The 15,880-nt window shown below is 39.7% G+C and overlaps 1 protein-coding gene across 5 annotated transcripts in view; it reads right to left on the bottom strand.

Moving 5' to 3' along the window:
- Positions 1-15,880, bottom strand: part of PRLR (prolactin receptor) — a 155,870-nt gene that overhangs the window by 110,318 nt on the left and 29,672 nt on the right. For 4 of the 5 annotated variants that reach the window (XM_050329266.1, XM_050329265.1, XM_050329264.1 and 1 more), the window contains exon 5: positions 6,157-6,297. The exons of the other annotated variant lie outside the window; for it this stretch is intronic. The gene's annotated coding sequence lies outside the window, so the exon portion shown is untranslated. The remainder of the gene's footprint in view (positions 1-6,156; positions 6,298-15,880) is intronic. 5 annotated transcript variants of the gene reach the window in all.

Below are 15,880 nucleotides of genomic sequence, written 5' to 3'. Positions count from 1 at the left end.
CACGGATCATCTTATGGATGGGAATCACAGAGTCTCGGTTTGTTCGGTACTGCCGACGGTGCACTATTGTAGTGGCAATTGGCACTCGCTGTTCCTCAACCTTCAACAGTCCCACAGCAGAAGGGTTCTCTGAGAGGCCAGGTAGTGAATTCAACTGTTTAGCAGCTTCTGTCTCCACAGCAGCTATTCCAAAAGCCCATCTATGTCCCTTGGGGTCTTTGAAATACCCATTCTTAAGGTAGTCAATGCCCAGGATACATGGGGCATCTGGACCAGTCACAATGGGGTGTTTCTGCCACTCCTTCCCGGTCAAGCTCACTTCAGTTTCCAGTACGGTCAACTGTTGCGACTCTCCTGTTATTCCAGAAATGGAAATAGCCTCTGGTCCCACATGTCCTGAGGGCATTAACGTACATTGAGCGCCAGTGTCAACCAAAGCCTTATATTCTTGTGGGTCTGATGTGCCAGGCCATCGGATCCACACCGTCCAATAGACATGGTTGTCCCGTGCCTCTACCTGGCTAGAGGCAGGGCCCCTCTAATACTGGTTTCTATCCTGTTCGTCACAGTTTTCCGTCTGCAAATACCGGCGGGAGGTACCTTCTAGTGGGTCAGATCCCTGCCCACGGGATACTGGCACTGTACTCACTTTCACGGACTTTGTTTTTCTCTGGTCCTTCAGCTCTTGTACTTGGGTTGCCAAAACATGGGTAGGTTTCCTGTCCCACTGTCTCATGTTTTCTCCATGGCCAGATAGGAAATACCACAGCTCAGTTCGTGAGGTCTGTCTACCCTCTCTAGCTGGGGGGCGCCCGGTTCTCACTGGTGCCACCTGGGAGCTGTTTCTCTCAATCTTTTCTAGGATTTTCTCCTGTTGATCTTGTAATTTTGTAGTTATGTTAGTCAGGTTATTGATCGAGGTCTCTACAGAGGAAACGCGGGCTTGTAGTGATCCTTGGACCATACTGTCGTACATCCGAAGTTTATTTGCTATAACCGCTACTGGCTCACTCTTTTCCCCAGCCTCCAATGATGTCAAGTAACTGACGTGTGTAGATGGTCCTATACGTATGAAGGTCCACCACATGTATGGTGTAAATCTAACCTTGTCAGGATCGTGATTAGTTTGTATATCCCTTCCAAACAGAATCTCCAACAGTGCCATTTCTCTCAGGCGTCGGATCCCCTCCTCCATGGTATTCCAGCTCTTCACCAAATGGTCTGCCTGCAAAGCCTCTTTGTAAACGAACTTCTCTCTCACAGCGTCCAGCAGCCGTGCCCAGAGAGACAGGGGCTTTGATTCTCTCACAAATGCCCCTTCAATGCCCACATCCTGGGCAATAGACCTCAAGAACCTTGCTTCACCGCCATCAAGGTTTATGGTATCACCCGTGGAGTCCCAGACTCGAATCATCCAGGTCAGTATGGGCTCATTCGAGTGACGAAGGACATCTGACCGTAATTTCCGGAGGTTGTCATATGATAAGGACTCAGTGATGATTTCTGGCTCTGGGTTGGCTACCTGTGAGGGTCCTGCCTCCCCATCATCATCTACTGGGTGAACTGATTTGGTCTTATATTTCCTCTTTTGGATAGGGGCAACCTCCATTGACTTGTTTGGTTCCTTGGAACTGGCCTTATCTGGAGTCACCCTTGTATCAGACCTCTCACTTTCATCTTTTCCTTTACCCTGTGAGGGCTGCACCATACCTAGCACCTTTTGGTAGGCAACGGCTAAAGCCCCACATACATCTACCACCTGCTCCTCTCTGGGTTTACCACGACTTCTCTCCCTCACAGCTGTTATTATCTGTGCAGGGTTTAGGAGTTGTTCGAGAGTGAACTTCCATGTTGTAGGAACTGAAACACTTTCTAGAAATTTACTCACGTCCTCCCATGGCCCATGCCATTCGAGGTTTTCCACCCTTGGGGCTGGTTTCTGTGCCCGTTCCTGGTAAATCCTGGGCCTAACTACGAATATTAGATATGACACCGTGGCAATAGATATGACACCTTGCACGAGAAGCCCCAAAAATAAAATGTCTCTTACATCTAAAGAGAGTTTAAATCTCTCAGAGGCTATTGTAGTGGAACCAAAGGGAAAATGTATGAAGGGCTGGGCAAATATACTCCCCTGTGTTTCTCCGTCGGAATAGGTGCCATTATCCTTAAAACCCCAAAGGAGACAGTGTAGGCTAGAGCAGTAATATATCCTTGAGAACATATCCCGAAGGAAAATAACAGGTACTGAGTTTACTATGTCATAAAACCAGTGCGAGATCTCAAACATACTTATTGCAATAAGGGTCATAGTGTCTGAGCTGAAAAACATCGACAGGTGGGACATAGATTTCGGCATAATTATATACCACAGAAAAGCAGCGATCTTAGACTTCATGGTGCCTACAGGTTCACAAACACATATAAAGTCACACAAGGGCAGTTATTCCTTTTCCACTTTTCCTCTCTCGGGCCCCACGTTGGGCGCCAAAAGATGTCCCAGTTTAAATGAGACAAGGGTCTTTTGCTGAGGATGAATTAGGAGGAAAAGACCCAAACTTCTCTTTCCAAACAATTATAAATCCAAAATTAAGAGGCTCCGATTGAAGGAAAAACAAATTATGGAAAAGGGAAAATAACAGCCCTTTATTAAAAGGTATGTGTGTATTAACAGGAACACGAAAAAAAAACCCAAGTAAAATAACTAAGTAATACTCCTATACCCACCAATAATCCCCTTTAAGAACAAAACCAATAAACCGGCAAAAAGAAAATAGTTCAATTTCTTGCACCCTTTGGTGCTGTTCCAACCACAGTCAGCAGGGGGCGCCGTCGGGTCACTGGAGATGCAAAATTTGTAATGTCCCGTACCATTCACCAGGTGGCGCTGTTGGGTCACTGAAGGTGTAAAAAACTTGTAGTGTCCTATTATAGTCACCAGGTGGCGCTGTTGGATCACTGAAGGAGTAGAACTTGTAATGTCCAGTGCCCGTCACCAGGTGGCGCTGTTGGATCCTTGGCTGCCACCGGGGGGAGGGGAAGGGGGGGGGGGAACAACAGCAATAAAACAGAAAGTTCTCCCAATGGAAGAAAACTCACAAACTTCAGCTGATTAGGGTCCGTTGTAAGCAGGGCTTGCAGTTAGCCCGAGGTGAGCCAAGAGCAGCAGCCAGAAACTCCCCTCCGACAGGGAAAAAAAAAACAAAGGAGCCCGGCAGTGTCTGCAGCCCGCAGCAGCCTCTCACCCCCGGCAGAGAGAGAGAGAGAGTCTCCTCCCCCCCCCAGCCTCCACCCCCTTCCAGTCACACACCAGCCAACTCCCCCCTTCGTTGTCAAGGAGACAAATCTCCATCGTTAAGGGCTCCGGGTGATTCTTTTGTTCAACTAAAATGGCCCATCACAGAGCACACACACAGGCAGGAGGAAAGGAAAGAAAAATTCTTTGCTAAAAATACGAACTATGACATAAGCCTATCTAGAAGATTCCTTTGTGTTTCCTATTCTTCATAATTTTGTAGCATTTCAATTAGAATTTGTAGAAATACTTCATGAAGAGATCAAGTAGTCCCTATTACTGCAGCAACTTAAGAGACAGTGATTTTATCTTAGACCTAAAAATTCTATATGTAGAATAGTATCACAATATATTATTCATCATTTAATAGGAAAAATCAATATTTTCTTTAACTCTTTTCAAAAACCTACTAGGAATAGTTAGGTTTTGTGTATAGTTCTACATCCATTCATTCAATTCTTAAAAGAGCCTTTAGCTATTAGTTTGCAGTAAAATTTACAGAGGTGAGGAAAAGCCAATGAATGAGATAATTTGTAATAATAGTTAATTTCTCACTATATTCACATAACTGAAAACTACTGAATTAAGTTCATATCACTGACAAAGCTCAACATTAAAATAAATATTCTTATGTCAAGTATACCTTGCCAGTAGGTCCTTTAAGAACTAGTTAGAAGATCAATTAATTTAAATTACCTAATAACAGCGGATGAACATGTAATAATTTAGAATAGCTATGGAATCTCATAAATCACACCTGATACAAGAACTTGGGGGCTAGAACACAGGTATACATCCTGGTATTGGAGGAAGGACCAACCGATTATGGCAAAATGAACTTCAGTGATTCTATTTAGTGAAAAGTAGCTGTGCTAAATCTGGAGATGACAGTACAGTCTGACAGTGCTGCAAGAGAGAAGTCTTGCATCCTCACTTTTCCCCTGTTCCTCCTGCTTGTGATGTACTTCCATCCTTCCAACCCTTAGTAGTGCAGTTTCTGCACCCTGACTCAGAGTCCAGGATACAACATCCATATGATCTCAAGATTAAAGATTTAATGAGTTAAACAGCTTCTGGTTTTCCCAAGATAGCTTTCAGACATTTTAGCGAGCTGTTATGCTCACATGCAAAGTAAGTAACACATATCTGTGGCCAGAACTGGAGAAAATAAAACAAGATAGAGAATTTCCCATTCCTGCCCTGGAAAGTTGTTAATGAGTTTAAATCTATTTCATGCAACCTTGCCTTATTAGCTATATTTTAAAGAGGAAATACACTTTTCAATCATTAAATTGTAGCCTGTACCAAAGTTTTCAGGATCTAGTAATACATACAGGGAAAAAGCATACAAAGGCAAAAGACTTTTGTTTAATAAACATAAGAAAAGCAAATCCAGAGATTTAGAGGAATCGGTAGTTGGAAGGAGCAATCGTGAAAGTACTGTTGGGAATGGAGGGCAGAAAACCACTCAACTCTGTCAAGGAAAATACAAACTAGAAAGGTCGCTGTAACTTGCCCATTTTGGAACAAGGAAGTAATGTTCTCACCTTAATGGCTCCATCTGAGCTGAACTTTGAGTCGATTGTGTATCCCCCATGAGACCACACTTCTGGAATGTCAAATTTAACCTCACTTAACCAGATGCCTATAGCTGAGCTTGTAGCTGAGCTATATATGGTCTCTATACACTCGATTAAGAGAAACAGGCTCTTACAGAATGTGACTCATCTTACATGTTTTAAATAAAGGATAAGACAAATTTCTCTGAGAAGTGCCTATTTCCTGACTGACTACAAAGAATCTAGGCAGGCTGTTGTAAGTACTCACACTTTGAAGAACTGCTGTCACAGAATAAGCGGGAAGGAATTGCAGCAAAAAAAAATCAAACAGCAAAAAAAAATCAGAAGAAAACCCCAAAATTAATTTTATTAAAAAAAAAAAAATAGTAACTAAGCCTTATCATCACAGACAACATCAAGCACCCTCTACAGGCCTATCTATGGAGACTAAATCATAGGAAAGCTTTGGTTGGAAGTGACCTTAAAGATCACATAGTTCCAACCCCCTGCTGTGGGCAGTGACACTTTTCATTAGAGCAGATTGCTTGGCTTCAACACTTCCAGGGATGGGGCATCCACAACTTCTCCAGGCAACCTGTTCTAGTGCCTCTTCACTCTCACAGTAAAGAATTGTTTCTTAATCTCTAACATAAACCTACTGCCTCTCAGTTTGAAGCCACTTCCCCTTTTCCTGTCACTACGTGCTCTTGGAAATAGTTTCTTTCCATCTTTCTTGAAGGCTCCTTTCAGGTACTGGAAGGCTACAATTAGGTCACTTTGAAGCGTTCTCTTCTCCTTGCTGAACAATCTCAATTCTCTCAGACTCTCCTCCTAGGAAAGGTGCTCCATTACTCTAATCAACTCCGTGGCCTCCTCTGGAGTTGCTCCAATAGGTCAGTGTAATTCCTATTACATTGGAGGAGGACCCCAGAGCTGGATACAGTGCTTCAGGTGGGGTCACAAGAGGGCAGAATCCCCTCCCTCGATCTGCTGTCCACCCTGCTCTGGATGCAGCCCAGCATCCAGCAGTCAAATTAGTACCTACCTATGGTATAAATTCAGTAAAAACTTTCTCTTACATCAAAACAATTTTTATCAAGAAACAAATGCAGAATTATGATCACATAAATATTCATCCCAATTTTCACTGGCTGAGTCTACTATATCATTATTACAGTTCATATTACATATCAGCAACTTTTGGATTGCGCAAGTACAGTATTTGTAAGCATAAACATTCCCAGAAATCATGATTTTTTGAGTTAATATAGTTAACATTAAAAGAATATAGATGATAATTACCTCTGCTTCTCTTTTCTTCATTAGGAACTTTTTGGCTTCAATAGCTTTTATGGTGGGTTTTGATGGTGACCTTGGAATCTGTATAATGGCTGTTTGAATCCTGTGTGTTACTTCATTTTGCCTCCTTCTTCCTTTGTGATCCTGAATATTCAACATCTTGTGTTTAGATACATAGATTGAAACAAAATATTACATATGGCCCTAATACACTACCTAAATATCTCTGAAGTAATACACTAAATATATATATATGTATATGTAAAACATATACATCTAATTATCTATCTATCTATGTAACTAAGCCAGAAGGAAAACAATCTTTCAGAAAGAAAGAAGAGCTTATCAAAGTTCACACCTAAGCAAACAAGCAGTGCCCTTAAATAGGCATTTAAGGGCTTTCACTGAATTCTAGTTCTAGTACCTTTTTTTTTTTTTAAGTGGACCACTTAAATATTGTAAATGCAAAAAAACCTGTTATCTTTCGTTCACAGCTACACTTTGACTCAAAAATATTCTTAGCCACGGTACTCACAAATCACAAATTTATATCAAGAAGTAGGTGTTCTAAAATGAATTTGAAGTATCATTCTGAATTCTGAATAATTTTGACAATTAAGCAATATACTAAGTATGAGTTTTCAACATTTGAGGATGAAGATGTATTAATTACCATTATCAGAAAATGGTGCATCTATATATACCATCTACATTAATAATATGGTCCAAGAAGCACATCTGTAAAGAAAACCAGTTTGTGTTCAGTGCCTTATAGGCATTTAAGGGCTTTCATTGAATTCTACCTGAGTTAGATGCAGTGCACCAGGAGGGGTCTCACCAGAGCAGAGGGGTAGAATCTCCTCCCTTAACTGCTGCCCACTCTGTTTTGGATGCAGCCCAGGACAGGATTGGCTTTCTGGGCTGTGAGTGCACATGGCCGGGTCATGTCCAGTCTCTCACCCATCAGCACTCCCCAGTCCTTCTTGCCAGGGCTGCTCTTTATTTGCTCATCCCCCAACCTGGACTGGTACCAGGGGCTGCCCTGACTCAGGTGCACCACCTTGCACTTTGTCTTGTTAAATTGCATGAGATTCCCATGGACCCACAGTGCAAGCTTGTCCAGGTCCCTCTGGATGGCATCCTGTCCTTCAGGGGTGACAACCACACCTCTCGCCTTGGTGTCATCTGCAAATTTGCTGAGGGGGCACTTGATCACTTTGTCATTGATGAAGATATTAAGTAACAATACAGACCCCTGAGGGGCACCATTTGTCACTGATGTCCATCGGGACTCTGAGCTGTTGACCGCTACCCTCTGGGTGTGACCATCAAACCAATTCCTTACCCACCAAACAGTCTACCCATCAAATCCATGTCCCTCCAATTTAGAGAGAGGTATGTTGGGAGGGACCCTGTCAAAGGCTTTACAGACGCTTTACAGATAAATGACATCTGTAGCCCTTCCCGTGTCCACTGATGCAGCCACCCCACCATAAAATGTCACTGGGTTGGTGAAGCTGTGTTGACTGTCCCAAGTCACCTCCGTGTCCTCCATGTACCTCAGCACAGTTTCCAGGAGGATTTGTTCCATGACCCTTCCCAGCGGAGGGGAGGCTGACAGGTCAGTAGCTCCCAGGGTCCTCCTTTCTACCCTTTGTAAAGATGGGTACAATGTTTCCCTTTTTCTATCCCCTGGGATTTCACCTGACTGCCATGACTTTTCATATGTCATCAGCCCATTCCCTCAGAACTCCCAGATGCATCTCATTGGGTCCCATGGAATATGAAGACTTCACTCATGTCCAGTGGGTTACCCAGCCTTTTTTTTCATGAATTGTAGTGAATTGAATCTTCCCCCCAACCAGCATAAAAATAATGTGAGAATCTTGTTCATCTTGATGAACCTCAGCCTTGGACCTAAACTCTGAATGAGACATGGGGTTAATACTTTCTAGGAATAAAACAGTAATGAAAGACTGAGGATGGATCAAAAATTATATATTGCAACAGGAAAGAAATACAAGCTGTAATGCCAACACACTTTCTATGGTTTATGTAGGAGTCTTCAAAGAACACAGTAGAAAGAAAAGTCCAAATGGGAATCAAAGAAATCACTGCTAGGTAATATGGCCTGATAAATGAATTTAACTCTCTTCTTACAACACATTTTACTGCTGCTTACACTTACCGGGATCTTAGTATGAATATTAAGGTCACTAAGACAACAAAAATATTGTGAATGTCTCTACAGAACACCTACCCTACCATGCCTAACTCGAAAGGAATCTTAGTTTTCCTGCCAACTTTCATTAATAATTTTTGGCAACTTTCACATTCTGTTCAATTTTACTTCTCCAATCAAGCTTTGTGGTGGTTTTAATCTAGGCTTTCCTCGGTTACCAGTTTGTAACCAAGGAAGAGGCAGTGTTCCCTGTATTCCATACGATTTTTACGTAAATCGGGGTATAAATAAGAAAGGAAGAGAGGTCTTCACTCTCTTCTCTTCCAGCGGGGTACGGGAACAGTGGGTCCTTGCGTTGGTCTCACTTATCTAAGGCTGAGGCCTGCAGTGACCGCTGGCCTGCCACGTGGAGGATAGCAGAGTGCTGGCCGTGTGTGCCAATCCTGCTTCTTTCTAAGGGACTGGTGAGATTTGTTTTACTAGTTATTTTACTAATTCTCAGGTTTGATTACGTATATCTGCTCGGTGTCCCTTTTTGTTCCCTTTTGTTCCCCTTTCCCCTTTCCCTATCCCTTCGGGGGGTGTTTGAATTCCTTTTTGCTGTGTACATAGCATCTTACTGTAATATACATCAAATAAATATTTTTTTATATAACTAGCTAGATTTTCGAGTTCTTCAATTTACATAGCTTTTTTCCTTTGCTCTGAGGAAAGAAGGAAAGGGGAAGGGGGGGAGGCTGCTACTGGGATTTGGGCATTTGGCAGGGAGCCAAATCCGAACCATCACAAGCTTATAACCTGACATGTGGAATACACATATCTGCAGATGAAACTGCAGCCTTGTTTACGATCTGAAGGCTAGGAAACCGGGTTTAGAATGAGCAGCTCAGGGAACATGGAGGGCATAACCAGCCTGAAGATTCATGTTTACTAATGTTTACTAATTGCAACCAAATAAGATAAATCCTAACATATACTTAAACATGTGTTTTAATATGTAAAACCAATTAATCTTGTTTCTTCTAATTGCATCTTGTTTCTTCTAATTGCAGTATTTCAGATTTTTACTGACAGTAAAAAAAATTCATATTATCGTTTACCATAAAATGGTATACATTATACCTCTTATAAATTAAATATTAGTTAAGCTGTTCATCCATTTAAAATTCCTAACATAGTTTCACTGATGTGTGGAAAGAAATACTAATGGCTTGCAGTTTTAACTTCCTTGTCCATCAGGCCAAGGTCAGGGACCTACATACTCATGAAATGAAATAGATGAGGGAGAAAGGGGAAAGAGAAATATTTACTATTTTAATTTCAAGGAGTGATGAGAATGATGCTCTTGTTTCTGAGCAATTCTTATAATTACTTTGCTTTCGACAGAACAGCAATTTCCTTACTGAAGATAGGATACAATTTTTGTGAAAGATGGACAAATTGAATGTGCTGGCAGACTTAATTTTGCTTTCTGAAGTACTTTTGAATAGAAATGATGGCTTTTTCATTATGGCGATGACATAGAGATTTTTGAGTATGTGTAATTACATAAATTCAAGGGCTATTGCATTCTAATTAGACATTTATTTATAATGAAAATTCCCATAATTTGATTTTTTCTATCTCTGTCAGGATCTAGTGTCTTGTTTTGATGTTTTCATCTGTTATTAAACAGACCAAAAACACAACCAAAAATCCCTCTCTGAATGCCTTTACCTTTCCACTGAATAAAGAAAGTAAATAACAATAATTTCCAGAAGGCTGTAATCAAGCCAAAGAGTGATATGTAAACAGAAACTTCAAGCATGAATGTAATGGAAAAGGGGTTTTATGAATCCAGAACCAGGCTAAAATCTAAGTTGTGTTTCCCAGATCCTCTGAGTTTAAAATAACAAAAGAGGAAGTGTGTGGTTCATCATTACTTCAGATCAAAAGTACTACCAAGTATGCTAAATAAGACTGAGAGTGAAAATCACTGTAGCATTTAATGAATATAGTTTCATAGTCTCAATGAAAATGGTATGTACAATGCCTAGACAATCAGAGGTGGTTTAAAGCAAGATATTAATAAATACTCACAAAGAAAAAAAATCCTGCATTTCTCTCTAATTCTTTGAACAGGTCTTTTATTATTTAATACTGGTAATCCTATTCTTTTGTAATCTTCTCAGTCTCCTGAAAGTGCAAAACACTGACTCAAGATACCAGGAAAAATCTGCAGAATCATGTATGATCTACTATATAATTGCATTTCTTAGTGCACCTACAAAAATAACATTAATTTGTTCCTCCTATGCATGATCAAAATTGCAGCCTCCTCCTACATAACATACATCAATTAATAAACATTTCATATTCACACTGATGTGGCTTTCCACTCAAACTCTGCAATTCAGGTTTCATGCTTTTCTTTAACTTTTGTGTTTGTTTTTTCATTTAATCTTATAGTCATCAAGTATGGAGTAATTTTGTTTTAGACATTCTCAATTTTAAGACAGTAATATCATACAGTTTATATTGTACCGGTGGAAGTGAAGGGCAAGGAAATAATCAAAAGCAAAATAAATTATTAACTGTATTATTTTGTAGATATGAGAAGATTCCATTTATTTGTTGACTAAGAGCAGAGTTCCATCTAAACAGGGTATGGTAATTCAAAAAATACTACCAAAGGTATGAAAACACACAAGCACAAGCCAAGAAGCAGAACAGGGGAAGCAAAAAAATGAGTTTTAAATTACTTTAGTAACATTGTAAACATATAAAAACACGGTGAAAGAAAAATGCTAAATCAAATGCTTATTGTGTTCAGTACACAAATGCAGGAAAAACTGTTCGATCTGACAGAGGAGTAGCGTTAAACAGTAAAATACCTGAATCAAATTAGATAAATGAGTTCACTGCACTAATAAGGAAAATAGGATCAGTATGGATTGGGATTTCTCATCTAAGTAGGAAAGCACAGGATTTCTAAGACTATAATAGTGACAGGGGGACTAGGATGGTGACAGTGCCTGTGACATACTGTGGGAGACCAGGAAATCTAAGAGCAAGAAGCAAACAATCATGCCAAACAACCAGGAAAACTCCACAGGGCTGCACTGCTGAGGCAAAAGTTTACAATATTATAATGGATATTATAATGGATTATTTCAGTGAATCCAGTCAGGAAATCCACAGCTTAGTGTCAGCAGCAAACTTGTTGAGGGTGCCCTCAATTCCACTTTCAATGCCACTGACAAAGGTGTTACACAGTGCTGGCCCCAATATGGACCCATGAGCACACCACTTGTCACTTAGACATCGAGCCATTGACTTGAGTTCAACCATCCATCCAATTAAGATATTCAAGACTGATTCCTGTTCTTATGAGTCTCCAATGGTTCCTGTGTCTCCATGAAATCTGTTCCTTGGGATGTGGTGATTTTCTTAATCATAAACCATCCACTGATCATACTGATTTGCTTACCCTTTATAACTGGAGTCTTTACTGATGATTTGAAGTTTTCATAGTGTCTAATATAATATATTTGTACTAAATATTATTTAAATACAAAGCGAATTTCAATTTTTTCTGAAGAAATGGAATTGGCAAGAGTGCGGGTCTGTGATCTTCTTTTTGAACAACTCTGTGGGTCTGATATGATTAAAACCTCTGCTGTTAAGGGAAGAATGAGTATACCAGGATCACTTAGTATAAAATCTGTGTTTACATTCTGCTTCTTCTGTGTATTGACTTTCACTTCTTTTTATTCTAACTCAGAGAATTATAAGGGGATAACCTAAATTTATTAGTCTAAATTTTCATCTGGTTTAAATCAGCATAAGTCACTTTGAGACAATGCAACCAATCTGCTCTGTTGGGTTCAAAAAAAGAAAAAAAAAGACCTTACAAAAAGCATGTCTATTTCTGGAAGATATTTAAATAGAAAATACTCTGCTTCCTCAGGTATAAAAAACAGGTTTACTTAATAGAGTAATAATTTGTTGCAGATTTGTATTTGTAATTTATTATTACGGCTTCTTTAAAGAATAATTCCACATATTTATCATATTTTTCCATTCTTTTGCTAGATTAAAAAAAAATGTATTTTCTTTTGTTCTTTATCTGCCTTATCTGTGCTCACTTCCTTGTGTTCCATTCTGAGAATTATTCCCATCTACAAATTACTTGTTAAATGGTCCCTCTCAGAAATCTAGTGACACAATTCAAATCTTGTTATTGATGCACAAAGGAAAGGCAATGCTATTAAACTGATTCTAACAATTAAGTAAGACGCACAGTGTTAGTCATAGAGTTATAGAATCTTTTCATTGGAAATGACCTTTAAGTTCATGGAGTCCATTAACTGCGTGAACCAGCAGCAAAAGCAGAACCTGTGAAATAAGTCAGCCTCAGGGTGCCATTGATTCAGTGTGTTTCTTCTTTTTTTTTATTATTTGTTATTTTTCTAAGATACTGCAGGAATCATTTTAATACAATTGTTTGTTTTGTTGGCATTTAAGATTCACTTATCTTATGGTGCTGTGGCTGTTCTGCAGCTTTTCCAATGGTGAACTGAATTAATCTGCAGTGTTGTCAGACGGTAGATGTCTGGGAAACAGAACTAGTACTTAGCTTAGATTCAGGGTTAAAGGAGGGAACCTAGGCATGTACACTAGCAACCTGCTTTGGAAAATGCTGAAATGAAGACAGGTTGCACATCTATGTTAATAATTAAGTTACTTTGGAGCTATGTTCCATCAAATCTAGTGACCGCTTTTCATTTAATTTTACCGATTTGCAACAATTCCTTTTATTTATTCTGTTACAGATCTACTACTGTTACACACATTTGAAACAGATTTTCCAACATATCCTCTGTAAGGAAACCTCCCTCTTTTTTTCTGACAGCCTCTCATGGTGCCACACTGGAAGGAAAGGATGCCATCCAGAGGGATTGTGATAGGCTTGAGAGGTGGGCTTGTGTGAACCTTGTGAAAGTCTACAAGGCCAAGTGCAAGATCCTGCACATTGGTCAGGGCAATCCCAAGCACAAACACAGGCTGAGTAGAGAATGGACTGAGACCAGACCTAGGGAGAAGGATTTGGGGCTGTATGTGGATGCAGAGCTCAACACAGCCCAGAAACGTGCTTGCAAAGTCAACTGTGTCCTGGGCTGCATCAAAAGAATGACTTGGGTAACAGGTCAAGGGAGGTGGTTTTCTTCCTCTACTCTGGTCTTGTGAGACTTCCCCTGGAGTGCTTCATCCAGCTCTATGGACACAGACCTGTTGGAGCTAGTCCAGACAAAGCCACGGAGATGACTAGAGGGCTGGAGCACCTCTCCTCTGAGGAAAGGTTGAGAGGGCTGGGGTTGTTTAGCCTGGAGAAGTAAAGGCTCCAAGGACACCTTAGTGCAGCCTACCAGTACATAAAAGCTGGAGAGGGACTTTTTACATGGGCATGTAGTGACAGGAAAAGGGGCAGTGTCTTTTAACTGAGAGCGTGTAAGTTTATATTCAATATGAGGGAGAAGTTCTTTATAGTGCGAGTGGTGAGGAACTGGAACAGCTTGCCCAGAGAAGTTATAGGTGCTCTTTCCCTGAAGCTGCTCAAAGGTAAGTTGAAAGGGGCTTTTAGCAACCTAGTCTAGTGGAAGGTGTCCCTAATCACGACAGGGGGGTTGGAATTAGCTGATATTTAAGGTCCCTTCCAAACTAAACTATTACATGATTCTGTGATAACAAATTGGACTAGATGATTATTGTAGGTCCCTTCCAACTGAACTATTCTATCAAAGAATTGCAGATCTTGAAAAGCAACCTTGTTTACATTTTTGCCGTGCATTGGCAAGTATTTGCAGCCCAGTGTGGTATTAATGTACTACCCAACTCCTTTCATGAAGGTAGTGTACAGGAGAAACCTACTGCAGACATGCAAACAAAAAGAAAATGTAGAGGGAATTTTTAGCTCAAATAAAGTAAGCAAAGACATTAACACTACAGTATGGGCAACCAAAGTTGAACACTAGTATGAAAAAATAAAATTCCAACAACATTATAAAATGGATTAGAAGCCTTATTTTAAAAATTCCTGTAATACATGTTTCTGGTCAAAATGCTAGTCAATAGACAGGGTATTTAAACAGAATCTTGTTAGGAAAATGTGATGCAGCAGAGTCAGGTACATGTGCCAGATTATATTAAAGGTTTATGTGTGGCTCGTGTAGTCAGTAAAACAGGAACTATTTATCTAATACCTGTCATTACTGCAGACCTAACACCTGTTCTAACCACTGTAAGTTTCTGTATTAGCCAAAACTGAAGTCTGATATTTGAAAGGAGTTTGAAATGGAAAGGCATATGTTTAAGTTGCAGAAGGAGGGTAAGTACAGCTTGTTTCTAGTACAGTGTAAAATACACAAGTAATTAGGTTTTTTCTGTTGGGTCCTGCTGAAGCTTGCATATAAGTATATATTTAGAAAATTTAAAAGTTACTTTAGTTGAAAATTCTTGGAAGATGTTCCAGGGGACATTTACCCGGTACATAATGAACGTACCCTACTAAACAGTGTCAGATCTATTAAAAAAAAGACCTAATATCATAGGCTAAGGAATTCTACAGGCTTGAAACCCACCATCCTGAACACTTAAGAACACATCAGACACTTGACTAAAGGGATCACTGGATGATAGAGTATCTGCTTGCCTAACTGTGATTCCTAACAGTGTGGTCCAAACACTACATTGCTATGCTAAATAGAATGTTCATAACCTTAAATATTTAAAATTCTATTATCTCAAGCAAAGAGGAATATACTGGGAGAAACACATGACTAAGTGAGGTAACAGCAAGAACCTCTAGTTGCATCTCCACAAACACCAGTGTATGAGACACGCAAGTTGACTGTGCTTTGTGTCTGAGCTCTGCTCTACAACCAAGAGAACACGGACAGATTTCATTGGCTCTTTGAAAAACACATTAGCAAGTACCATTTTCTGGGTAACTACAATGCCAGTGGACACTGAAAGAAAAAAATAACCAACTACTTGTACATATACTGCAGACATAACCAAATGTACCTACTAAGAAACCAACTAACAAAAAACCACCTCCTCAATAACAAAGCTTAAACAAAACATAAGATTTAGAATGGAAGACAATATTATCAATGTTCATAAGGACTATAAAAATCAAAGGCTTATCTATACTGGTAATACTGATTTCAGTTCAAAGAATACTATATAAAAAACCCAAACCAACCTCAAAAAAACCCAGGAAGAATACAAAAATAACAGAAAAAATTCAGACAGGAATTTTAATACAATTTAAAAACACAAGGAAAGGTATTGAAAAAGATACCATACAAATGAGAAAAAAGTCTTGGCATCTGTAACTTAGAAAGGAGATAACAATGTGGGTTTATAAAAAAACAAATGATGCAATGAAAATATACCGGGGTGCTATGACTCAGAAACAGTAAATTACAACGTGCAAAAAGAAATGTTAAAACCCCTCTTTTTCTCAGCCTTGCAGTGCTTATCTTGTTTATCACGGGCTGA

This window comes from Myiozetetes cayanensis, unplaced genomic scaffold (assembly GCF_022539395.1).
Source record: "Myiozetetes cayanensis isolate MyiCay16 unplaced genomic scaffold, myiCay2020 scf4, whole genome shotgun sequence".
NCBI classification, from domain to species: domain Eukaryota; kingdom Metazoa; phylum Chordata; class Aves; order Passeriformes; family Tyrannidae; genus Myiozetetes; species Myiozetetes cayanensis.
This window is presented reverse-complemented; position numbering and strand designations above follow the sequence as displayed.